Here is a 27,475-nt window from a genome sequence, read left to right on the forward strand (position 1 = left end):
TGTGCGTGACGTCTACCTGCAGATAGACGATGGGTGTGACGTGCGAGTCTGCGAGAGGACTCGGGAGAGTCGTGACTCGTGAGGGTGCGTGTGCGTGAGAGAGAGGGGCACGTATCAATGCAATGCATGTGTCCGTAAATCATTATCCAACAAACGTTCGCCACAAGCCTTTTCCTGACGAACGCCGTAAGAACCGTTAGATCGGCATTCGATAGTGTCAGTTTTGCCATGTCATTTAACAGAACAACCACTCCTCCTACACACAAATCTTCCACGTGAGTGTTAGCAACTGCCGTATGCTCCCTCCGTTCCGAAATGCAGTGCATATAGCTTTATTCAAAATTCGAACCTTGCAAACTTTTACCGAGTTTTCGTGTACCAAATTGCACATGTAGAATACCATGTATATATCATTTCATTCATCTTCGAGAGGTAACTATAAAGATGGGTGAGGAGTCTACAAAGAAATACCATTGTATCACCCGCAGCAATTTCGAGCATCCTTTAGTGTCGAGGAATATCATAGGAACTCTATATGATATGATTTTTATAGGATTTTTTCCTATAGAGCCAATTGGTTCATAGGAATAGATTCATATACTCCACATTTCAAAGGAAATAAACATGATATCATTTCTATACCTTTAGAGCCACTTGGTTCATATGAATGGATTCCTATACTCCCTTAATTTCAAAGGAAAATAAACATTAGCGTATATTCAATAGAAAAGTTCCTATGATATGAACCAAATTGCATCTCTTTTCTAATCCCTCCTCATAGGAATTGAGATACATGTCATCTCTAGATTCAATAGAAAAGTTCCTATGATGTGAACCAAATGACATCTCTTTTCCAATCCCTACTCATAGGAATTGAGATGCTCCATGTCATCTCTTTCCCTACAACTTCCATGTATACATATTCTATTCCTAAATAGATAGTACAACCCACTAGTAGCTTTTTTCCAAAACATGCAACTATGGCACAAGAACTATATAGTATGCCAATAACTTTGAAAGATGGTCGCTGGATGAATCTAACCCGACAGTGCAGAGATAGGCAAATCCGAGCACTACTGGCCATTGGATATCATCAACATTCCACCAGATTTGCCACATGTACAATTTAGAAGACTCCATGGTTGAACTTAAGCATAATGCACAAATCTCAAAACACAAGCACTTCTACTTTGTTCTAGAATCTTCTGTATCATAATTGATTATTTTTTCTAAATGAATTGCCATTATTTGTTTTTTACTTTTTGATTTACAATGCACAACCCCATGAATCTTAACATTTTTATAAAATTAATTTATTTTGAATGAGATGAACTATAAGAACTAAACGACATCTACATCATGCATATATGACTCAAAGCTTTACATGCTATAGTGTGTATTTATTCATAATTTGGTTTCGAAATCTCATGCATTCAATACATGTGTACCTTACTAGTTTTGAGTAGAGTAGAAAATTTCACGCGGCCCCGGGTATATCAAAATGCAGGGCCCATGCATCATTGCCTTTCGGTCGAACCTACGTCCACAATTTTTTGTACGTACTATATCTCCACTGGTCCCCGAACCCAAAATGCTGCCTCGTTCCCGTAAAACCAAGCGGCCCACACATATTTAAGGCGTCAACTCGAACCCGTTTACTACGACGTGGGCTCGCACGCTGTAGTACTCCTACAAACCCTACCGCCGCACTCATCATCGGTTTTCTTCAAGAGGACGAGGGAGAAGCCGATTTGTAGTGGAGGCGCTTTAAAAAAAGGATCTGTAGTGGAGACCCCTACCCTAGGTGCCCTAGGTGCTGCCGCCCGCATCATTGTTTTCTCTTTTCTTTATGCTCTTGCGTCCTAGAGTGAAATGATGGTTGCTTCGTCCATCCAGCTTAATGCGGGAAAGGTGGGGCTTTGTGATTTGACCCCTCATCGCTCATTTTCTACTACTGCGGCTCTATGACCGGGGTGCCTCCAATTCCAACCATTGCTCCGAATTGTAATTTGGTGCATCACACGTGGAACAAGACGGTGGATGAGCCACATGTCGGCCAAAGGGGTCCTATTAAGTGTGTCGCCATTTCGTGTGCAGAGTGACCCTGCTTGAGTTGCTACGCCAACACGACAGGAGCAGCCTACCACTTGGTTTTGCTCCTTGGTGAATCCCGACTATATTGATCTAAAAAGATACGTGCTGAACTACCCTCTCCATCTTGTTTTTTTTTATTTTTAGGCGTCTCAGTTTATAGGGCTTGCACGTAGTTCTAGGTCATCCATTTGACTAACTAAATATGAGTTACTATGTCACAAAAAGTATATCATTGGATTCTTAAGCGGATGTAGTTGTATTTAAAAGTCGAGGGCGGGGCTTTTCCTGCGCCAGTAGGCGGGGCAGTTCCGCCTAGTCGGTTCGACAGAGACGCGAGAAGACGAGGGAGTAGGCTGCTGCAAATGTAGGGCTGTGTGATTTGACAGCGAGTTGCTGCTGGACAGGTGGGGCCTCGTTATTTGACTTGCCATTATCATTTTAACTGCGGCGCTACGACCAGCGTGAGTCTCCCGATTCCTGACCACCTCCATTACGAAGAAAGAGATAGAGAGGAGTAAAAAATACACTTATAGCCAACCTTATAGCCAACCTTGTTGTAGTATGAGTGACTAAGTGATGACTATGTATGACATGCCAACATCAGATAGCCTAACGCACCGTGTTAAATCTCCAAGGGCGCGACCGCGCGAGCGACGCGACGGTCGTGTTAGGCGCGACCATGATACGGGCTGCTGGCAGCCCTTGGATCTGAGATCAAACGGTCACATGCTAATTTGCTGAAAATTTGCTGAATAACCCTCCAGGATAGGATATTCACCCATAGGTCTAGAATCACGCCATGCAACCGTTTGATCTCAGATCCAAGGGCTCTCGGAAGCCCGTATCATGGGAGAATGGAAAGCCACTACCCTGCCGTCCGCACGCTGGCAGTTCACTCCTACTCATCCCCGCACGTCCTTCAATACTACGGCGGTTCGCTCCTAGTCGTCCTGTCCATTCACATTACGGTAGTTCCACTAATCCTAACCCTCCTCCCAAATCCATGGCGTCCCAAATCTCCATGATCGGCGGTGAGTACAAGGTTAGAACCATCACCGGCGATGAGTTCGACGTCATCCACACCCGTTCTTCCGCGACGGTGAAAGGATGCCTTTCTCGCTTCACACGCATGTTCGAAAACTCAGATTATGAGTGGGTCGCTGGGCTAGATGTTGAGTACACCACAGTCCTGGAACCAGAGAAGGATCTAAAGGATGAAGAGAGGAAGAATCCCGCCATGATCCAAGTTTGCGTACATAACGTTTGCTTAGTCTACCACATATGCCATGCCGACGTTGAGTGCCAGGATTTTAAGAACTTCCACAAGGACAAAACAGTGAAATTTGTTACTGTAGACTTTAAGAATGACAGGGATGTCCTGCGTCAGATAGATCTTGTTGTAGGCAACCCCTTCGACCTCCAGAAGAATCGGCTGGTGTCCTCTCGTCAGCCTTTAATGCTGACCCTGGCAGGAGCCATGATTCATCCTTCGTACGGTAAACTGGAGAAACCTCCATACACGTTTCATCGTCATGCATGGCAGCGGAATGTACTAGATATAGACCACATCCACTATGCTGCAATGGATGGCTACCTTTGCTTCAATATCTACAAGGGTTGGATGAAGAGCAACAACCAAGTGTGCGGTTCAAGCAAAGAAGTATCGGCCAAGAGGGAGAGGGACAAGGACGAAGTCGAGGACATGGACGAGGACTCCGAGTAAGGTGGCAGTGTCGTTGTTCATGGTGGTTCTAAACTTCTAATGCAGTGTCTACCGGATTAGTTGCATAGTTTAATTTCAGGTGTGCTTAGTTTAATTTGAGGGGTGTGTTGTGCTGAGCCCCCAGCAGAACTATGTTATGTTTCTTCTCGTTACTTTAACTCTTCAGTATGTACATACTACTAGTATTTCTTTAATAGAATTTAGCACCCCAATTAAGCACGTACTAGCTTTTTTTAATAGTACTATATGCATAATTTGGCGACGAGCGCTCTCTATATGTACCACCTTTTTTTAATTTAAATTTTTGCTCCATGGCGCAATCCATCGATAGTACTACTGTACAAAAGTGTACATTTTTTAAAAGGCTAGAGTACTGTTCATCACATATATAGCCATTTAAATTCTCAACCTAGAATGACATGCATGCCATGTAGTAAACCGATATGGAGGAAGTATAGTAAAAATGAGGTGATTTTATCAAGCGATCGGCGGGGGAGCATGGCCTGTCATGATGTACCAAGGCGATGCGCGTGTCCCTCTTGAGGCAGAAGCAATACTATGATGGCGAACCAAAGTGTGAAATAATGGTCGCTTCATCCATTTGGGAAGGTGCGGCATTGTGATTTGACGTCTCATTGCTCATTACTTCTACTGGGCCGGTACGAGTGGGGTGCGTCCCCCTGCTGTTCTGCACTATTATTTGGTTCTTGACACATCACCCGGTGGCTATATGTCCCACATGTCGGCGACAAGAAGTACAGAATCCATGAAAGGGAGTGTCGACGGAGGAGTATACTACAGAATTCATGAAAGGGAGCGACTTAGTTTTGGAAAAATCTGTTTTTACGGAGTACGTATGTCACATCCCTAGCTTCTGGTAATGCTCTAGGTTAGCTTCATGTGTGCATCATGTTTAAATTCTGAAACTTGAACTGAGGAATTTAGAAGCCTCAAAACCCTAAATAAAAGAAGGGCAAAAACCCTAAAATATCATTCATTGTTCCAAAATGTTCTTCTTAGATGTTTAATATTTTTGGCAAGGGTTTTGATCCAAACCAAAAATATTGAACATTTTAAAAGGATTTATTTTGAGACTTTGAATTTAAATCAATACTATTTTGAATTTGAACTTATATCCAAATATTACTGAATATATGTTCAAATAACTGAAACATTTTTATGTGCTTTGGTATAATTCCATTGTGCTAAATAAAATGTTCAGGGGAATTTTGTCACTGTCTTTGAATTTGTTTTATTTCAAAACAGTGGCAAAAGATTAAATATAAAACAAAACAGAAGAAAAAAATAAAAAGAGCAAAGCCTACCTGGCCTTACCCGTGCAGCCACCAGAGCCGGCCCAGCTCCTGTGCTGGTCCAGCACTGTGCGGCCCAGCCCACCTCCTCCCCCTTGTCCTCTTCCTCCTCTGCCAGGAGGACGAACAGAGGCGAGGCGTGGCGTGCGCCGACGCTGCCTCGGCCACCTCCTGCTTCCCCTGGCCACCTCCTGCTTCCCCTGGCCGCGTGGATGAATGCCCGGTGACGTCCCGATCCGCCCGACCTCTCTCACTCCTCCCCTGCTCCCTCTCTCGCCGTTTCCCACCTCACCGAACACGCTCGCCGCCGCCGACGAGCTCCCTCGTGGCCACCGGCCACCCCTAGCCTCGCCGATGCGCTCAAAGGCTCCGCCTCGACCCCCTCCTTCCTCCCCACCGACCCACGGCCCTCCGGAAGCCCTGCAACGCCGCCACCATCGCCGTTCCGTCGCCGGCCACCGAAGCTCACCGCTGTCGATTCGCCGCCTCCGACGCCTCCCCGAGCTCCCCGAGGCCACCGATGCAACCCCTGTGAGCCCCTCTTCCTCTTTCCCCTTCCCTCAAGCTCGCACTCATCCCCTAGCCTCTTCCTCCACCGCGGCCGAGAGTTTCTCGCCGCCGGCCATGGCGTGGCCGTGGCCACAGCCACCCCAGCTCGTATCCGAGCCCACTGACGTGCTCACCGCGATCTCAGGAGTCCGTAGCACGCCCCAGCTCCTCCTGCCGTGCTCCCTAACCCCGACCCCGAGCTCGCCCGAGCTCCGGCCGCCGCCGAGGTCGACGCCGTGCTCAACTCCGGCCACCTCGCGGCCTCCCGTCCGTTCCTTTGGATGCGTAGGAGCAAGAGCTTCTCCCCAGTGCCCTCAGCGCGCCAAACCACCACTCGTAGCGCCAAACCCGCCACCACCCGAACTCCGGCCGCCGCCGTCGTCATGATTGCCGTCGCCTCCGGCCACCCTAGCTTCTTCCGTTGGCCCTGTTAGATGCGCGCGGGCCTGGGCATCCCGTAGAGCCCCTCCGCCGCTCTTTTGGTCATCGGAGGGCGAATCCCGACGCTCTCCGCCGTCCCTGGCCTCGCCGGCGACGAGCCTCGGGTCAACTCCGGCGAGCTTGACCCGGGTTTGACCCCCTATCTCTCACTGACCTGCGGGCCCCGCCCGGCTAATTAGGTTAGGTTAGTTTAACTAAGCTAGGTTAGTTTAGTTAGACGCTGACACTCGGGACCCACCGGTCAGGGGTTGACCGGACTGTGCCACGTTGACCTGCTGACGTCATCATGACATCAGGCTGACGCAATAAGTATTTTCTGGATTTAAAAAAAATATTCAGGAAATTCCAGAAAATTGTATAAACTTCAATAAATCATAGAAAATTAACCGTAACTCCAAATTAAATAAATTATATATGAAAAATTATTAGAAAAATTGAAGGAATCCATCTGTACCATTTTCATGCATGTTAGAACAACTTATAGCTGCTGTTTAGCACAAATCAATTAAATGGCATTTGAATAATCACATATGGAGTTTAAATTTGAATCTTGTATTCAAACCAACTTCATTTAATCTGTTGCTAGTTGCATTAGCTCAAAACACATTCATTTTGCCATGTCATGATCATGCATCATATTGTGCATTGCATTGATTGTGTTCCCTTCTATGTTGCCGGTATTTGTCCCCTCTCGATAGACGTGATACCGATGATGTGATCGTTGACACTGATGAAGACTCAATGCTATCTTCAGAAGTGCCAGGCAAGCAAAACCCCCTTGTTCATTCCGATACAATCCCACTCTCTCGCTCCTGCTCTCTTTTACTGCATTAGGACAACAATGATTCATCTGTTACTTGTTGCGGTAGCTGAACCCCTTTATCCTTTGCATGACCTGTCATTCCACAGTAAATAGATGAAACCCACTAGTATGAATAGGAGTTGTTTGAGCCCTGTTGTGCCTACTCGTTCATGCTTGTTTGTCATGCCTGCTACTGCTTAGAGTTGAGACAGGTCTGATTCATCGGGGATGAATCAGAGGCGTGTGAACATGTCCTACTGTGTGTGAGCTAAGTGTGTGAACACGATTTGGTAAAGGTAGCGGTGAGAGGCCATGTAGGAGTACATGGTGGGTTGTCTCATTGCAGCCGTCCTCAGGAACTGAGTTCTGTGTTTGTGATCCATGATTCAGCTACTACCATACATTGGGCCCTGAAATATGACCCCGCTCGACTTCTTATTCACCCTAGTCCTCTGTCCAGGAGTTGCAAGTAGTTTCTGGTGTTTGTAGCTTACTGGAGGCCGTGGACAGCGCTGACCGTAGGGGTGGGCTGTGATGCGGTAGGTACGTGGCACGGTGTACCGGATGCCCGTTTGGTATCTCGGGAACCCTGTTCACATCGTTTGGGACTGTGAGCGAAACTCCGGCCGGATCTCCTCATGGATGGAACCCGAATAGGCGATAAACCTGGACTAGAGACTTGAGTGTTTAGGTAGGTCGTGGTCTACACCCACGTCGGCTTTCGCTTGAAGTCTGCCGAGCACATGTCGTGTGCAGACGCTAAGTGGTGGAAACATGTATGAAGAAGTACACCCCTGCAGGGTTAACATCATCTATTCGAATAGCCGTGTCCGCGGAAAAGGACTTCTGGGTTGCTTATATCAGTTCATAGACAAGTGAAAGTGGATACCCTAAAATACGCAAGATAAGCGTGAGTGCTATGGATGGCGTTCTCGTAGGGAGACGGGAGCGGATCCATAGTGGTGTATTGATATGGTGAATATGTGGACTCGTGTGCGCCACCTCAAAAGAGTTACTTGCAGTCGTAGTTCAGGATAGCCACCGAGTCAAAGCTGGCTTGCTGCAGTTAAACCCCACCATCCCCTTTGTTGATAATGAAGCATATGTAGTTAGTTCTGATGTAAGTCTTGCTGGGTACATTTGTACTCACGTTTGCCTATTTTATGTTTTTGCAGAGAGACTTCGGTCTCGCTAGTAGTTCCGCGTGGACTTCGATGTTTAGCTTGTTACCTCAGCTACGATCTTGTGCCCTCGGCAGGATCTGATAGATAGTCAGGCTTCTCAGCCTTTTTCATTTATAGATGTCTGTACTCAGACATGATAGCTTTCGCTTGTGCTTTGACTTGTATGCTCTGATTGTTGGGTCGTGAGACCCATGTTTGTAATATCTCGCTCCTCGGAGCCTATTGAATAAACTACTTGAGTCATAGAGTCATGTTGTGATGCCATGTTGTATTTGCACATATCGAGCATATTGTGTGTATGTTATTGAAATGCTTGGTATGTGTGGGATCTGACTATCTAGTTGTTTATCTTTAGTAGCCTCTCTTACCGGGAAATGTCTCCTAGTGTTACCGCTGAGCCATGGTAGCTTGCTACTGCTCTGGAACACTTAGGCTGGCCGGCATGTGTCCTTCTTCGTTCCTGTGTCTGTCCCTTCGGGGAAATGTCACGCTTTGAGTACCGGAGTCCTGTTAGCCCGCTACAGCCCGGTTTACCGGAGTCCTGCTAGCCCAGTGCTACAGCCCGGACCCACTTGCTGATGACCGACACGTTCGAAGCTGGGTCATGGATGCCTGTCCCTGTAAGTCTGTGCCACTTTGGGTTTACGACTAGTCATGTCAGCCCGGGCTCCTTATCATATGGATGCTAGCGACACTATCATATACGTGAGCCAAAAGGCGCAAACGGTCCCGGGAAAAGGTAAGACGACACCCGTGGAGATACCGTGTGTGAGGCCGCAAAGTTATTGTCACATCCCTAGCTTCTGGCATTGCACTAGTACTAGCCTTTGGTGATGCATCATGTTTACTTTTACAGAAAGTTGAAATGGGGATTGTCCAAACCCTAGCATTTTAAGAATTCACCAGGTTCACCTAAAATATTTTCAGTCAATCCAAGTGGCTTTCAAAAATGTTCATCATTTTTGGAAAAATGCTGGAAACAGTAACCAGAGATGATGCACATTTTTCCATGTCATTTTGGATCTTTGAACTAATATATATTGTATTTGAGTTGGAGCAAATATATGTTATATATATTTTTAATGCTTCAATAATTCTGATATTTTGTGAGGGGCTCTGGAATATTACTTTCAGTCCCTGCAAAAATTATTGGAAGAAACAAAAATGATTTAGTGTTTGAACTAAATCAAAACAGATGAAACAAATAGAAAACAATGATTAAAAAATAAAACAGAGCAAAAATAAAAAGGGAGACGGCCACCTGGGCCACTTACCTGCTTACCTGCCCGGCCCAGCTCCTCCCGCTGGCCCAGCCCACCACCACAGCCTCCCTGTCGTCTTCCTCCCTGGACAGGAGGACGAGGGCGTGTGCCCGACGCTCGCCGGCACGCGCGCGCGCCACCTCCCCCCTGCTGGCCACCTCCTGCTTCCCCCGGACTCCCTTGATGCCCCGGACGAAGCCACGCAGCTGCCCCGCACCGCTCTCACTCTCCCTCGCCCTCCCCTTCTTCCCCTGCTCTCTCTCCCTCTCACCCGAGAACCACCGCCGCCACCGACGCCGATTGCCGCAGCCACCGTGCTCCTCTCGCCTCCCCGACGCCTCCCAGAGCTCCGCAAGTCCTCCCTCGTCCTCCTCGTCGTCTCACGCGACCAGAAGAGCCCCGGAACGCCGCCCCCGACGTTTTCCCCCTCGCCGGCCGCCGAGGATCTTCTCCGTCGAATTCGGCCACTCTGGCGCGCCCCCGAGCTCGCTGACCCTCCCTGCGTGATCCCTGTGAGCTCCACTCCGTTTCCCCTCCTCCATTTTGTTCGTTTCCGTGCCGTAGCACCCCGGCCACATTCCCGAGCGCCGCCGTCCGCCATGGACGCCGGGCATGGCACTGACGTGCTGCTGCGGCCAGACCGACGAGCCTAGCGTGCTCCTAGCTGCCCCAGGAGTCCGCATAGCCCCTCAGCCAGCCCCCTAGCGCCCCGTAACCTCGCTCCGCCCAAACCCGAGCTCCGGCAGCCGCTGCGGCCCCCACTCCGGCGAGCTCCGGCCACCCCCGCACCTCCCGATGGCCCCCCTAGATGCGCACGGGCACGGGCTACCCTCTGGTGCCCTTGGCTTGGCCCAAAACCCCTCGCAGCGCCACTCCGGCGAGCTCCCGCCGCAGTTTTGGTCGTCGCCGGCCGAACTCCGGCGAAGTCGACGTGGCTTAGTTAATTAGTCACTAACCCCCCCACCTACTGACGCTGACAAGTGGGCCCCAGGGCTTAGTCAAAGCTAACCAGCCCGGGTCAACGCGGGATTAGTCCCTGTGTCACTGACGTGTGGACCCCACACGTCAGGTTTGACCTGGGGCGCTCGGTTGACCCTGCTGACGTCACTATTACGTCATGCTGACGCAGTATTTGTTCTAGAATTTAAATAAATCCTAAATGATTTATAAATTCCAGAAAATGACTAAAACTTCCAAAATTCATAGAAAATTAACCGTAACTCCAAATTTAATAAATTATATATGAAAAATTATCAGAAAAATTCAAGGAATCCATCTGTACCATTTTCATGCATGTTAGAACAACTTATAGCTGCTGTTTAGCACAAATCAATTAAAGGGCATTTAAATAATCACATATGGAGTTTGAATTTGAATCTTGGATTCAAACCAACTTCATTTAATCTGGTTTTAGTTGCATTAGCTCAAAACACATTCATTTTGCCATGTCATGATCATGCATCATATTGTGCATTGCATTGATTGTGTTCCTTTCTGTGTTGCCGGTATTTGTCCCCTCTCGATAGACGTGATACCGATGACGTGATCGTTGACACTGATGAAGACTCAATGTTATCTTCAGAAGTGCCAGGCAAGCAAAACCCCCTTGTTCATTCCGATACAATCCCACTCTCTCGCTCCTGCTCTCTTTTACTGCATTAGGACAACAACGATTCATCTGTTACCTGCTGCGGTAGCTGAACCCCTTTATCCTTTGCATGACCTGTCATTGCCACAGTAAATAGATGAAACCCACTAGCATGAGTAGGAGTTGTTTGAGCCCTGTTGTGCCTACTCATTCATGTTTGTTTGTCATGCCTGCTACTGCTTAGAGTTGAGTCAGGTCTGATTCATCGGGGATGAATCAGAGGTGTGTGAACATGTCCTACTGTGTGTGAGCTAAGTGTGTGAACACGTTTTGGTAAAGGTAGCGGTGAGAGGCCATGTAGGAGTACATGGTGGGTTGTCTCATTGCAGCCGTCCTCAGGAACTGAGTTCTGTGTTTGTGATCCATGATTCAGTTACTACCATACATTGGGCCCTGAAATATGACCCCGCTCGACTTCTTATTCACCCTAGTCCTCTGTCCAGGAGTTGCAAGTAGTTTCTGGTGTTTGTAGCTTACTGGAGGCCGTGGACAGCGCTAACCGTAGGGGTGGGCTGTGATGCGGTAGGTACGTGGCACGGTGTACCGGATGCCCGTTTGGTATCTCGGGAACCCTGTTCACATCGTTTGGGGCTGTGAGCGAAACTCCGGCCGGATCTCCTCATGGATGGAACCCGAATAGGCGATAAACCTGGACTAGAGACTTGAGTGTTTAGGTAGGTCGTGGTCTACACCCACGTCGGCTTTCGCTTGAAGTCTGCCGAGCACATGTCGTGTGCAGACGCTAAGTGGTGGAAACATGTATGAAGAAGTACACCCCTGCAGGGTTAACATCAACTATTCGAATAGCCGTGTCCGCGGAAAAGGACTTCTGGGTTGCTTATATCAGTTCATAGACAAGTGAAAGTGGATACTCTAAAATACGCAAGATAGGCGTGAGTGCTATGGATGGCGTTCTCGTAGGGAGACGGGAGCGGATCCATAGTGGTGTATTGATACGGTGAATATGTGGACTCGTGTGCGCCACCTCAAAAGAGTTACTTGCAGTCGTAGTTCAGGATAGCCACCGAGTCAAAGCTGGCTTGCTGCAGTTAAACCCCACCATCCCTTTGTTGATAATGATGCATATGTAGATAGTTCTGATGTAAGTCTTGCTGGGTACATTTGTACTCACGTTTGCCTATTTTATGTTTTTGCAGAGAGACTTCGGTCTCGCTAGTAGTTCCACGTGGACTTCGACGTTTAGCTTGATACCTCAGCTACGATCTTGTGCCCTCGGCAGGATCTGATAGATAGTCAGGCTTCTCAGCCTTTTTCATTTATAGATGTCTGTACTCAGACATGATAGCTTCCGCTTGTGCTTTGACTTGTATGCTCTAATTGTTGGGTCGTGAGACCCATGTTTGTAATATCTCGCTCCTCGGAGCCTAATGAATAAATTACTTGAGTCGTAGAGTCATGTTGTGATGCCATGTTGTATTTGCACATATCAAGCATATTGTGTGTATGTTATTGAAATGCTTGGTATGTGTGGGATCTGACCATCTAGTTGTTTATCTTTAGTAGCCTCTCTTACGGGGAAATGTCTCCTAGTGTTTCACTGAGCCTTGGTAGCTTGCTACTGCTCCGGAACACTTAGGCTGGCCGGCATGTGTCTTTCTTCGTTCCTGTGTCTGTCCCTTCGGGGAAATGTCACGCGATGAATACCGGAGTCCTGTTAGCCCGCTACAGCCCGGTCCATCGGAGTCCTGCTAGCCCAGTGCTACAGCCTGGATTCACTCGCTGATGACCGACACGTTCGATGCTGGGTCATGGATGCCTGTCCCTGTAAGTCTGTGCCACTTTGGGTTTATGACTAGCCATGTCAGCCCGGGCTCCTTATCATATGGATGCTAGCGACACTATCATATACATGTGCCAAAAGACGCAAACGGTCCCGGGCAAAGGTAAGGCGACACCCGTGGGAATACCGTGCGTGAGGCCGCAAAGTGATATGAGGTGTTACATGCTAGAACGATGTGGCATTGAGTTGGGGTCCCGACAGCGTTGGTATCAGAGCTTGACTGCCTGTAGGTTACCAAGCCAAACTGGTCGATGTTGAGTCTAGAAATTCTTTAGTTATATGTAGGGGAATTGATTGTGGGATGGAACGTAAGGCTCTTTTTACTCCTTATACCTCATGGCCTTCTGATCTGAGTCATCATCTTCTCTTCTACGGGGATTAAGAACTAGGCTATCTCTTCTTTCTATTAGGATCACGTGTTACTAATCAGTGGACTTATAAGATTGTTGGATTTAAGTCTCAGTTCAGTTCCTACTACTTCCGTATGTTAATTGTTGATCTCGAAACCTTGATATTGTGCTTCTGAGTGGTTATGCCACCATTTTTGTGAATGTCTCAAATCTTTTCTGAGCATTTACAGCTGTTATGATGTCCGAGTTATCCCAGGTTTCTAAATAGTCGGATGCATTTGCAAATCCCTTCCTCCTGTTTCCGATGTGCCTTTAGTCAGATTAATCACACAAATCAGTGAGTTGAGGTACTTTATTGCCTTGACATATATGTTGGAGCTAGTATAATGACCCTAGGTGTCTTAGGGGATCATCTAGTAATTTAGCCATGAATTGTGTTCCCAGTGTGATGATTCTGGCCTTTATTCTCGAAAGCATCCCGTGATGCCACATAGTTAGTAGGTATTCTACTCCTGGGTTTTGAACCCGAGATTCACTCTACTTACATCATGTTGATAGTGTTGCTAGTTCCTTTAGGATATTAGTAACCTTAGCGATAGTCCTTGAAGTCTGTGGTATCTTCTTCTTCCAAATACCATGAACTACTTATGGCAGAAGTTCCTCGTTTAACTGAAATATCACAACAGGATTATTCTTGATGAGTTCTCCATTATATATTGTGGCTCTGCCAGTTCAACCTTCCTGCATAGTTTATCCGGAAGAAACATGTTGAGCTCTGCTCGACATACTAATCTATGCATCCACAACTCAGAAAAACATATGTTCCTTTGAGTTGTCCCTCTTTAGTTGTTTTCTGGCCCTCGTCTATCAATTGATAGTCAGAAGTAATTGTGCATTCGTGTTGTCAATGCTTATTACTCTTGTGGTCCGTCAAGCCATTCTATTCCAGAGAGTGGCTAAGAGAAACAAACTCCAGTACCTCATCCATATCTAGGATTGGGTCAAAGTAGTTGTATTCTGCAGATCAAGTTGCTAATCCAACTTTTGTTCTGTTCTACCTTGGAGTATTACCATCTTTATATCAAGAATTTCATGAGAATTGCACTACCTTTTGTGAATTCTTGACATAGTGATACTTCTCGCCATCCTTTTTCATTCCTCGGTTCCGTGTTGTTGCAGCCGGAGTGCCGACAAGTGAATCATGATGTGTGAACTCAATACTCCTAGCAACCCCATTGCTTGGTAGTTAATGGACAATAATCTTATTCTTAGTGTGTTGGTTATTGAATCACCATTCTAAGATTGATCGTGCTTCCTAGTCCTTATTTTGGTGCACCCTTCGATTGATGAGTTAGGATCTTGTCAAGCCCTCATCCATTTGATCATATCGTCTTGCCCTCAAAAGCGAGATTGTTCTCGAGCTTAGTAACATATCGGTGGTTCGTGATTTCCGAAGATCTTCTCGGAAGTATTACCAGGTTGTCACCTGACCGCTATGTTGAGCTCGTGATCAAGTTGGTTTCTTGTGAACCACCTTCTCTCCAAGAATCGGTGTTAGATATCCCTGAGCTAGTTGGTTAAGCTAAATGACAACTTGGAGGGTTGGAAGATAAAAGCTTGCCTGACTTAGTTCGTTCCAAAGGGATATTCTTGTGTAGTGTGTGTTGAAAGAAGATGATATCTTCATCGATTGGGCCCTGTGATCAGTTACTGGACCTATTGTCTTATCAATCCCTTGATTTGAGTGTGGGCTATCGTCAAATCAAATCAGTACCAACGATGCTCGTAATGTTGTCCTACTCGTGGTTGATCCCTCGAGCATACACCATTACATCTTTGGTCTGACCAATGCTATCACCGTGTTCACATGATGGTGGAAGTCCAGTGATATGGAAATTCCGATGAGTTGCTGTTGAGCCCATCAGTAGCATTTTGTCTCCCCCCATGAATCATGTTGAACATCAACCTAGTGTTGGAAACTTGTGTAAGCATTTCTTCGTGTTTCGTTCATGAAGCATATGTTTGAATGAAAGTAGTGACTTTCCCTAATTCATGTGCATATGATGCAAGTTGCTGCCATGGATTCGAGAAAGTCAATGTTGTTTCCTTTGGAATCATCCCAAATCAGTCATGCACACGTGCGAAGAATTCTGTGGTTTGAAGACTTGCAACCTTCAATCTATATGTACCCCTAGCACACCAAGCCACTGATTGATTTGTTCAAGGAGAAGGAGTTCCTTCATAAGAGCTAATCCGGACTTATGTAAGGACTTCGATACCCTCGTTGATGGTTCCCCCTCCTGAACTCGGTAGTGTTTTATTATAAGACTACTTTGTGGTCATGCTTGTCTTGGACAACGTGTTCACATGTTTGTAGCAGAACCAGCTCATGTTTAGAGCTTGCTATCGTAGTTCATCTCCCGAGAATCTCGCAACGTCATCTCGTCGATTCGTGTTGCAAACTTCCGTTTTTCTTCCTGGACTCGATGAGTCTGGAATATCCTGACACCAACCAGATCTGAATCTCAGGTAGATATGATGGTTGGAATATTTCCCAAGAATTATAATATTGGTCGCGCAAAAACCGGTAAAGTGGATGTCGTGGCCAACACACCCAGCTGGAAGACCTGTTATTATAATATCTTGATTGAGGAAGTTGGCCACCCCCCCATAGGGATTTCGTAGGGTTTACTCCCTAGTTGCCCCTATGGATTTTTGAGTTCCCGAAGTCCGACTTTTACTTGATGTCCTAGATACCAGACCATTTCTATGAATGGGTTACACTAGCACATCAAGGAGAACATTAGAAGCGGAGTGCTAAATGTCTCTCGGTCGATCGTCCAGATTTTGTTCCTTGGCTCGCTAAGGTGAAATTTGAGAAAGTGTTATCCTCCTTTGCATCTGCATCGTCCATGGCTATTCATCATGGTAGTAAGTTGTGTTGCCAGAATCCTTGACACGGATGTTGGTAAAACCTTGATGATTGTGGAAATGCTCAAGTTCTTGAGAGCACGCACAAGCGCTACGTGTTATCATCGGCACTAGCTGGGTTTGCTCTCAGTTCCCTCGGCAATGCTATGATCTATTCAAACAGTGAATTCACTCTCTATTGTTGGGTTCTTCCCCAGTTACCAGAATCATTCCCAGCATTTGCATTTTGTTCCCAGCTTGCACCGCCAATGTGCCATTCTACCATGGGTCTCTTCCATTTCCGGTGATAAGCAAATTCATCCATTGCGTTGTCTTCAACAAGGTAATCCACATCATCCAAGTCCGAGTATGCCATTCTACCGACCCCCGCCAATCGATTGCTGTGTTTTGCCTTAGGCTGATATAGAGAGTCTAAATGATCTCTATATCAAAGGTAATTCTTTTTGCCACTTAAGGGGATATATCTTCGAGTCACCCTCCCTGAGGTGCATCATTATGGTATCATGGCAACTCAACTCCTCGCTACGTTGACAACCGATTACCACCTTCTTAAGCGTGGAATTGTTGTCTACCTAGTGAACCTTCGTCATCCGTTTCTTTCCACCCCTCTTGATGTGTATCTCGTGTCTCAACCTGAGAGATGGTCCTATGTCTCATTCCGTGAGTTGTTCGATCTTCGAGAAGATCGACCCTTCTAGAGTCTCCTTCTTCCCTCCATGTCATGTTGACAGGGTTTTTCAAGGCAAGACTTCAAGGCAATGATGGTGAATGAATCAACGTTCAACTGAAGTGCACCCTGGATCGTGAAGATTATACTAGTTTGCGTTCCCCATCGTCTTACCCTACACTTGAATCTCGAGACAAGATTCTTGTTTAGTGGGGGTGAGTTGTCACATCCCTAGCTTCTGGTAATGCTCTAGGTTAGCTTCATGTGTGCATCATGTTTAAATTCTAAAACTTGAACTGAGGAATTTAGAAGCCTCAAAACCCTAAATAAAAGAAGGGCAAAAACCCTAAAATCTCATTCATTGTTCCAAAATGTTCTTCTTAGATGTTTAATATTTTTGGCAAGGGTTTTGATCCAAACCAAAAATATTGAACATTTTAAAAGGATTTATTTTGAGACTTTGAATTTAAATCAATACTATTTTGAATTTGAACTTATATCCAAATATTACTGAATATATGTTCAAATAACTGAAACATTTTTATGTGCTTTGGTATAATTCCATTGTGCTAAATAAAATGTTCAGGGGAATTTTGTCACTGTCTTTGAATTTGTTTTATTTCAAAACAGTGGCAAAAGATTAAATATAAAACAAAACAGAAGAAAAAAATAAAAAGAGCAAAGCCTACCTGGCCTTACCCGTGCAGCCACCAGAGCCGGCCCAGCTCCTGTGCTAGTCCAGCACTGTGCGGCCCAGCCCGCCTCCTCCCCCTTGTCCTCTTCCTCCTCTGCCAGGAGGACGAACAGAGGCGAGGCGTGGTGCGCGCCGACGCTGCCTCGGCCACCTCCTGCTTCCCCTGGCCACCTCCTGCTTCCCCTGGCCGCGTGGATGAATTCCCGGTGACGTCCCGATCCGCCCGACCTCTCTCACTCCTCCCCTGCTCCCTCTCTCGCCGTTTCCCACCTCACCGAACACGCTCACCGCCGCCGACGAGCTCCCTCGTGGCCACCAGCCACCCCTAGCCTCGCCGATGCGCTCAAAGGCTCCGCCTCGACCCCCTCCTTCCTCCCCACCGACCCACGGCCCTCCGGAAGCCCTGCAACGCCGCCACCATCGTCGTTCCGTCGCCGGCCACCGAAGCTCACCGCTGTCGATTCGCCGCCTCCGACGCCTCCCCGAGCTCCCCGAGGCCACCGATGCAACCCCTGTGAGCCCCTCTTCCTCTTTCCCCTTCCTTCAAGCTCGCACTCATCCCCTAGCCTCTTCCTCCACCGCGGCCGAGAGTTTCTCGCCGCCGGCCATGGCGTGGCCGTGGCCACAGCCACCCCAGCTCGTATCCGAGCCCACTGACGTGCTCACCGCGATCTCAGGAGTCCGTAGCACGCCCCAGCTCCTCCTGCCGTGCTCCCTAACCCCGACCCCGAGCTCGCCCGAGCTCCGGCCGCCGCCGAGGTCGACGCTGTGCTCAACTCCGGCCACCTCGCGGCCTCCCGTCCGTTCCTTTGGATGCGTAGGAGCAAGAGCTTCTCCCCAGTGCCCTCAGCGCGCCAAACCACCGCTCGTAGCGCCAAACCCACCACCACCCGAACTCCGGCCGCCGCCGTCGTCATGATTGCCGTCGCCTCCGGCCACCCTAGCTTCTTCCGTTGGCCCTGTTAGATGCGCGCGGGCCTGGGCATCCCGTAGAGCCCCTCCGCCGCTCTTTTGGTCATCGGAGGGCGAATCCCGACGCTCTTCGCCGTCCCTGGCCTCGCCGGCGACGAGCCTCGGGTCAACTCCGGCGAGCTTGACCCGGGTTTGACCCCCTATCTCTCACTGACCTGCGGGCCCCGCCCGGCTAATTAGGTTAGGTTAGTTTAACTAAGCTAGGTTAGTTTAGTTAGACGCTGACACTCGGGACCCACCGGTCAGGGGTTGACCGGACTGTGCCACGTTGACCTGCTGACGTCATCATGACATCAGGCTGACGCAATAAGTATTTTCTGGATTTAAAAAAAATATTCAGGAAATTCCAGAAAATTGTATAAACTTCAATAAATCATAGAAAATTAACCGTAACTCCAAATTAAATAAATTATATATGAAAAATTATCAGAAAAATTCAAGGAATCCATCTGTACCATTTTCATGCATGTTAGAACAACTTATAGCTGCTGTTTAGCACAAATCAATTAAATGGCATTTGAATAATCACATATGGAGTTTAAATTTGAATCTTGTATTCAAACCAACTTCATTTAATCTGTTGCTAGTTGCATTAGCTCAAAACACATTCATTTTGCCATGTCATGATCATGCATCATATTGTGCATTGCATTGATTGTGTTCCCTTCTATGTTGCAGGTATTTGTCCCCTCTCGATAGACGTGATACCGATGATGTGATCGTTGACACTGATGAAGACTCAATGCTATCTTCAGAAGTGCCAGGCAAGCAAAACCCCCTTGTTCATTCCGATACAATCCCACTCTCTCGCTCCTGCTCTCTTTTACTGCATTAGGACAACAACGATTCATCTGTTACTTGCTGCGGTAGCTGAACCCCTTTATCCTTTGCATGACCTGTCATTCCATAGTAAATAGATGAAACCCACTAGTATGAGTAGGAGTTGTTTGAGCCCTGTTGTGCCTACTCATTCATGCTTGTTTGTCATGCCTGCTACTGCTTAGAGTTGAGACAGGTCTGATTCATCGGGGATGAATCAGAGGCGTGTGAACATGTCCTACTGTGTGTGAGCTAAGTGTGTGAACACGATTTGGTAAAGGTAGCGGTGAGAGGCCATGTAGGAGTACATGGTGGGTTGTCTCATTGCAGCCGTCCTCAGGAACTGAGTTCTGTGTTTGTGATCCATGATTCAGCTACTACCATACATTGGGCCCTGAAATATGACCCCGCTCGACTTCTTATTCACCCTAGTCCTCTGTCCAGGAGTTGCAAGTAGTTTCTGGTGTTTGTAGCTTACTGGAGGCCGTGGACAGCGCTGACCGTAGGGGTGGGCTGTGATGCGGTAGGTACGTGGCACGGTGTACCGGATGCCCGTTTGGTATCTCGGGAACCCTGTTCACATCGTTTGGGGCTGTGAGCGAAACTCCGGCCAGATCTCCTCATGGATGGAACCCGAATAGGCGATAAACCTGGACTAGAGACTTGAGTGTTTAGGTAGGTCGTGGTCTACACCCACGTCGGCTTTCGCTTGAAGTCTGCCGAGCACATGTCGTGTGCAGACGCTAAGTGGTGGAAACATGTATGAAGAAGTACACCCCTGCAGGGTTAACATCAACTATTCGAATAGCCGTGTCCGCGGAAAAGGACTTCTGGGTTGCTTATATCAGTTCATAGACAAGTGAAAGTGGATACTCTAAAATACGCAAGATAGGCGTGAGTGCTATGGATGGCGTTCTCGTAGGGAGACGGGAGCGGATCCATAGTGGTGTATTGATATGGTGAATATGTGGACTCGTGTGCGCCACCTCAAAAGAGTTACTTGCAGTCGTAGTTCAGGATAGCCACCGAGTCAAAGCTGGCTTGCTGCAGTTAAACCCCACCATCCCTTTGTTGATAATGATGCATATGTAGATAGTTCTGATGTAAGTCTTGCTGGGTACAGTTGTACTCACGTTTGCCTATTTTATGTTTTTGCAGAGAGACTTCGGTCTCGCTAGTAGTTCCACGTGGACTTCGACGTTTAGCTTGATACCTCAGATACGATCTTGTGCCCTCGGCAGGATCTGATAGATAGTCAGGCTTCTCAGCCTTTTTCATCTATAGATGTCTGTACTCAGACATGATAGCTTCCGCTTGTGCTTTGACTTGTATGCTCTGATTGTTGGGTCGTGAGACCCATGTTTGTAATATCTCGCTCCTCGGAGCCTAATGAATAAATTACTTGAGTCGTAGAGTCATGTTGTGATGCCATGTTGTATTTGCACATATCAAGCATATTGTGTGTATGTTATTGAAATGCTTGGTATGTGTGGGATCTGACCATCTAGTTGTTTATCTTTAGTAGCCTCTCTTACGGGGAAATGTCTCCTAGTGTTTCACTGAGCCTTGGTAGCTTGCTACTGCTCCGGAACACTTAGGCTGGCCGGCATGTGTCCTTCTTCGTTCCTGTGTCTGTCCCTTCGGGGAAATGTCACGCGATGAATACCGGAGTCCTGTTAGCCCGCTACAGCCCGGTCCACCGGAGTCCTGCTAGCCCAGTGCTACAGCCTGGATTCACTCGCTGATGACCGACACGTTCGATGCTGGGTCATGGATGCCTGTCCCTGTAAGTCTGTGCCACTTTGGGTTTACGACTAGCCATGTCAGCCCGGGCTCCTTATCATATGGATGCTAGCGACACTATCATATACGTGTGCCAAAAGACGCAAACGGTCCCGGGCAAAGGTAAGGCGACACCCGTGGGAATACCGTGCGTGAGGCCGCAAAGTGATATGAGGTGTTACATGCTAGATCGATGTGGCATTGAGTCGGGGTCCCGACAACGTACCCACTAGGGTTTATAGGGCTCATCTAAAAAACATTCATTTTTCCGTTTGATAAGTCTCAATTCTACTATACTAGTAGTACCATTACATGTTAGATTTTGAGGTGCGTTAGATCACCCGACGCAAGCAGTGTCAAGAGGAAACTAACCAATGCATGTACAAGTTCATGGAAATTTAGTGGTCATTCATGCATTCGTTCTAATTAATGCCTCGGTAAACATAACTTCTTGAGAAAAACGAGCGTACTAATTACTTGTGCAAACTACAAAATTAATTCGACCACTCACCGTCTACCTTGGTTGGAGAGATTTTGATATTGAGCCATAAACTAGAAAGGAGGGAGTAGTAACTTTTGTCTCGATTACTATTTGTGGCCTTGTATAGATGCAAAATGTATTTTTTTATAGTGGCTTTGTATAAGTAAATGGAGGGAGTACTAACCAAAGTACGTAGTAGGGACGAGGAGTAAACGGAGGGAGTAGTAAATTTTTCTCCTCGTGCTGCGAGCCACCGCGCACGTGGGTGAGGGAGCGGGCGTAAAGGCGTACAGTAGTAGTAGTAGTAGTAGTAGTAGCAGTAGTAGTAGTAGTAGTAGTAGTAGTAGTAGTAGTAGTAGTAGTAGTAGTAGTAGTAGTAGTAGTAGTAGTAGTAGTCGTAGTAGTAGTACTCGTAAGCAAGCTTCACCTCATCCTGCGAGCCACCGCGCCCATGGGCGGGGGAGACGGCGTACTAAGGAAGCTTCTCCTCGTTTTGCGAGTTGACGGGACACATCAAAAGTACTCCAGTGTATAGAGCCTTGCCTCTAAGGTAGGCTCCACATGGTTTGCCTCTTTTTTTAATTTAACATAACGCGTCAAGTCGCAATTTGTTTGTTCACCTGTGGTAGACGATCCTCCCTCCACCAAGTGGACAACCAGTACACGTGCCAAATTACCACGCGGGCTACCTTTTTCGTACAAAAATGAGCTCCACCGTGTACCCGCGCGGGTGTGGTTGGGAAAGAGACGGGAGTACGTGCGCCGTGCGTGCACCTCTTCTCTTCATGCACGTCCCCCACATACGTGGGTGTGTGCGAGAGAGATACAAACCTAGACATAATGCTCCATCCATCCCCATGCCTCCGTCCAGTTCGACCACCAGTCACCACCATGCCCCACTCCTCCTCACCTTATCTCTCATCTTTCTCCCTCCATTTTTATATACAAGGGCCACTATCAAAATTACAATTTGCAGATATACAAGGCCACTAACACTAATCGATGCAATATTAATGGTGTTTGCCTCGTGGTACTAGCAAAGGAGGACATTAATTATCCCTTGCATGCATGCGGGAGTTTGTAAAAAAATGCATCTTGATGTTCCGTGCAATGCACGGGCATCTTGCTAGTCCATGAAAACAACACATGGCAAAATTCCACGGCGAACGAGGGATTTGAATATGTTGGGAGGGGCTGTTTGGATCTTGCCCAGGGTAGCCAAAATATTGGCGACCCTTTTGTCCACCGGAGCCTTTGCCACCGATGAATGAGGAATGGCTCGGGTGCTCATGTTGTCATGCATCCTCCAGCGCGCACGTTGGAGACGAGCTGTGTTTTTTTGTCCCACAACATCGCCCGAGCCGCCGCAGACCGACTGGCGACCCGCAAATTACGCCATCCAACCGTAGCCGCACACATTATGACAGCAACTCAACCAACCGGACGAAATTCACGCAAACACGCAGACAAACTGATATTTCATATAAACAACGACGGAAATCATATAAAATACTGGATTTTCATACAAACATGACGGATTTCATTACATTCAAATGAACTACGCGGTGCTAGTTCTGGACAGCACGGGTATATAATACCTAGCCTAAATGGTCGCCTGCCGATCAATTTGTGTTCCTCATGTCCGGCAGCACGATCACCGGACTGCCAGGAGCCCCGGAGGTATATGCTTCAGTGCAAAATACGGCTCGCTTCCCCACTGCCCAACTGATATCATTGGCTGGTGCCGAAGATGATGGTGGCCGGCACCGGTTCGAGTTCAGCACCGGCCACTACTTCGGCATGGCCGGCACCGGCTCGAGTTCATCCTAGCATTCCCCTCTTCCGTGGAGCCCACGCGGGGTCGACGAAGGTCCTCGCAACAAAAGGATCCGGCAAGACACCTGTCGGTGTCAAAACCGGCGGATCTCGGGTAGGGGGTCCCGAACTGTGCGTCAAGGCTGGATGGTAACAGGAGACAAGGGACACGATGTTTTTACCCAGGTTCGGGCCCTCTCGATGGAGGTAATACCCTACTCCTGCTTGATTAATATTGATGATATGGGTAGTACAAGAGTAGATCTACCACGAGATCAAGGCGGCTAAACCTTAGAAGCTAGCCTATGGTATGATTATTGTATATGGAGTTGATGTCCTACGGACTACAACCCTCCAGTTTATATAGACACCGGATAGGGTTAGGGTTACACAGAGTCAGTTACAATGGTAGGAGATCTTGAATATCCGCATCGCCAAGCTTGCCTTCCACGCCAAGGAATGTCCCATCCGGACACGGGGCGAAGTCTTCAATCTTGTATCTTCATAGTCCAGGAGTCCGGCTGAAGGTATAGTCCGGCTACCCGAACACCCCCTAATCCAGGACTCCCTCAGTAGCCCCTGAACCAGGCTTCAATGACGACGAGTCTGGCGCGCAGATTGTCTTCGGCATTGCAGAGCGGGTTCCTCCTCCAAGTCCTTCATAGAAGATTGTAAACACCAAGAGCAGTGTCCGGCTCTGCAAAATAAGTTTCCACATATTGCCATAGATAGAATAATATTAACACAAATCAAATCTGCTGACGTATTCCGCAGTGCGTCATCACACTACGGCCATGTCCTTTACTCAAATCGTTTTTACTTTTCCACCTCAGCATGTTTTGCGAGGCGGTTTCCTTGGCACGTCTTGTCAAAGCAGAGATCGTGTACCCCTTTTACGGGATTCTCATCAATACGGACGTGGGTAACCCAACCGTGCCCGTTAGCATGTTTCCTCGATTAAAGATGAGTCCCAAACGATTACGGGGAGGGCTCTTGGTATTCAACCTCTTATAAAGAGACGAAGGCCTTACTCCTTTTTTCAATCTCAAGCGAGTTCGCCCGTCGCCTCGAGTTCCAACACCCTAGGCTCCAGATTCCAGGCGCTTCAGACCTTTGACGATGTCCGGTTCTGACCTTCAAGGCCGATGGACGCCCTCCTCCGTCACGGACGGAGGAGGACGTACTAAAGTTGAGGGAGGCTAAGTTCCTGACCAGCAAAATTTCGCATAGGTTGCCTGCTCAAGGGCAGGTCATTCCCAGTCCCCAGCCCGGTGAGAGCGTGGTGTTCATGTCTCACTTCCTTCGGGGGTTGGGCTTCCCAATGGATCCCTTTGTGAGGGGACTGCTGTTTTATTACGGGCTGGAATTCCATGACTTGGCTCCGGAGTCCATCCTCCATATCTCCTTGTTCATTGTCGTGTGTGAAGCGTTCCTCCGTGTTACCCCTCACTTCGGATTATGGCTCAAGACCTTCAAAGTGGAGCCAAAGATGATCAAGGAACGGCACGCAGAGTGCGGAGGCGCTGTTATGAGCAAAAATGCTGATGCTCCATGGCCCGAGGGCTCTTTTCAAGAGGAGCTAGGCTTGTGGCAACGAGAGTGGTTTTATATCACCGTTCCCCAGAGCACCAAGTGGGTGGCGCCTCCTGCCTTTTGCTCGGGTCCCCCACCACGGCTAGCGTCATGGGTCAACAGAGGGTTTGATTGGGGTTTACCCAAAGACGTGCCCTTGTTGCAGGGCCGCATTAAGGATCTCTTGGAAGGAGACCTCAGCCTGGTCAAGATGACGCAGGTCATGCTGATTCGCCGAATATTGCCCGGCAAACGTCGCTCCCTTCGCCTGTGGGAGTTTAATCCAGAGGGACCGCGAGCTCTCTAGAATTTCATGGGCGCAACGCCCGCGGATATGTATAAACTGTTCTTCGGATCACAAGAGATGTGTCCGGATTTAACCGAGGACGCAGGCCTAAGCTGCAATCGCCCGGATACTCAAGTAAGCAACCTTGTGCCTGGACCTTCTATCCGTATAATTGTCATAAACTTGCCCCTAAAAGAGACGTACTTTTAAATAGGAGTGGATAGCGAAGGCAAAGCTGATCAGGTGTCCGGCTCCCCTTCCCGAAACCAGGCCGGATCCCGTGCTGGTCAGGATGCTGGAGATAATGCCTTTGGAGGGAAGCAAGGGGGAGGACAAGGAAACTATGGCCTCCTCGAAGGAGGCTGCTCCGAAGGGAGGAACCGACAATTCCTCTCCTAAGGGGAAGAAGAGAGCCGCCTCTGACGACCCGGAAACCATGGCCTCAAAGCGGGGGGGAAATCCTCGCTAGAGGGTCCGACGCCGGGGAGTTCCTCGGCCAGACTACGCCCTCAAGGGGATCAGCCCTCCAGCAAGCCATAAGTAGAGAAAGATATTCCTTTTGAGGGATGAGGGAAATCCTTGATTTATATCTGAGAAGATTAACCAAATTTTTACCTTGTAGCTCAGACCTCGGCCCTTCTCAGCAGAGCTCGTCTTCGGGGGATCTCCTTCCGGGGATGATGGAGAGCGGGACGCCTCCCCCTGCCGTGCCGCCTAGCGAGGCGGGCGACCCTAAGGTGTCATCGCGGAGGGTTTCTCCGAATACGGCAGGGGCGGAAGATAGCTATGTGGCCCCCGAGGTTCTCCGCGTCCGGCCTTCGAAAGAGGTCGTGGGTCAAGTCCGGCACCGTCTGGTGCTCGGCCGGAGGAACTAAAGATTCTGCTAGGGCGAGCTTCTATCTCGGAGGAGCACCGTGTATTGATGGGAACAGTGATTGAAAGGATCTCATCTGGCAAGAGCGGATTGCATGAGGCCGTCAAAAGTTTACTGTCGGGTTTTGAGGTACATTAGATAATGTACACTTTTGTCAGTTGCGCATGAATAAGATGCGCCCTGTGTAGATAGTAGCCCCTGAGACTCTGCGCGTCGTCAAGAAATGACGGCACGCGGAGGATCATAATCCCAGGTCTAAGATGTCGCCTTTGAATGTAGGCGGCAGGGTGTCCGGAATCAAGTCGAACTGATGATTTTGCCAAACTAAAGCGGCAACTAGACATGGTAGATGCCGACATCGCGCTTGTCAACAAGAGGCTTGATGAGGCTCAAGGTATTTAATTCCTCGGGCGGCATCAGGTAAGAAGAGTTTTATGCCATTGTCTTACGATGTGTGTGCTTGACGCAGATGGTGCGGCCGCCGTGGAGAGTCTTAGGGCAGAACTTGCCCGAGCTAAAGAACAAGCCAGAGAAAGTGATGCGGCTGCCAAGAAAGCCCTTGAAGAGCTGAGAGCCGAATAGGCTGCTCATTGCCGAAGCAAGGAAAAGATGGCCGAGATGGCCGAAAAGGTAAAGAGCGCTGCAGACCGTTGCAGACTTCTTGAGAAAGAAGACCAGGCAAAATAGACAGACTTAGAGAAGGCCGTTGCCAATGCCAAGGACGCGCACTCTGCGATGAGAGCTGCGAAGGAGGAGCTGCGTCAGGCCGAACAGATTGCGGCTGGAAAGCCCTTTATGCTGCGAAGGAAATTTTGCGATCCGAAGTTTGCTCCGTTGGACCGGATGTGGAGTGTGGAGGATACATATCTGGATTTGGCAGTGAGTGCTGCTGATGCGACCGAACTCTTTTGAGATCGGAAAGATCGCGAAGTGGAAAAGCTTTTCTGGTCGCAGTTTCACAATCCAGAGCGTCCACTGGCAGTGGACGATCATTTGGCTCAATGGGCCGAACTGAATAGGTTGTCCGGACTCGCCATGAAGTACGTCATGGGTCATCTGTGGCCGGGGAGATCGGAATCAAAGAGTTATTTCAGCTTGGTGCAGCAATTCCTTGACCCGGTGCCGCGTATTAATGCAATGAAGAGGTCAGCATGCATAGAGGGCGCAAGGATGGCTCTTGCCCATGTCAAGACATACTGGGCAGAGATGGAGACCCTCCGAGCACTATTTTTAGGAAGTCCTTGAAGGCGCTCGTGTAATAGAGACGCAGTGCTCGAAAGATGCTATGTTATGATAGCATATGTAATTATAAAGTAATATTTCGATAAACTATAGTGGCCTTTTTATACTTGTGCCTTCAAGTATTGGGAACACCTCCTGTGCGGCCGTTTTAAGATATATATATATATATATAT

Source organism: Triticum aestivum, chromosome 4A (assembly GCF_018294505.1).
Source record: "Triticum aestivum cultivar Chinese Spring chromosome 4A, IWGSC CS RefSeq v2.1, whole genome shotgun sequence".
Taxonomy (NCBI): Eukaryota; Viridiplantae; Streptophyta; class Magnoliopsida; order Poales; family Poaceae; genus Triticum; species Triticum aestivum.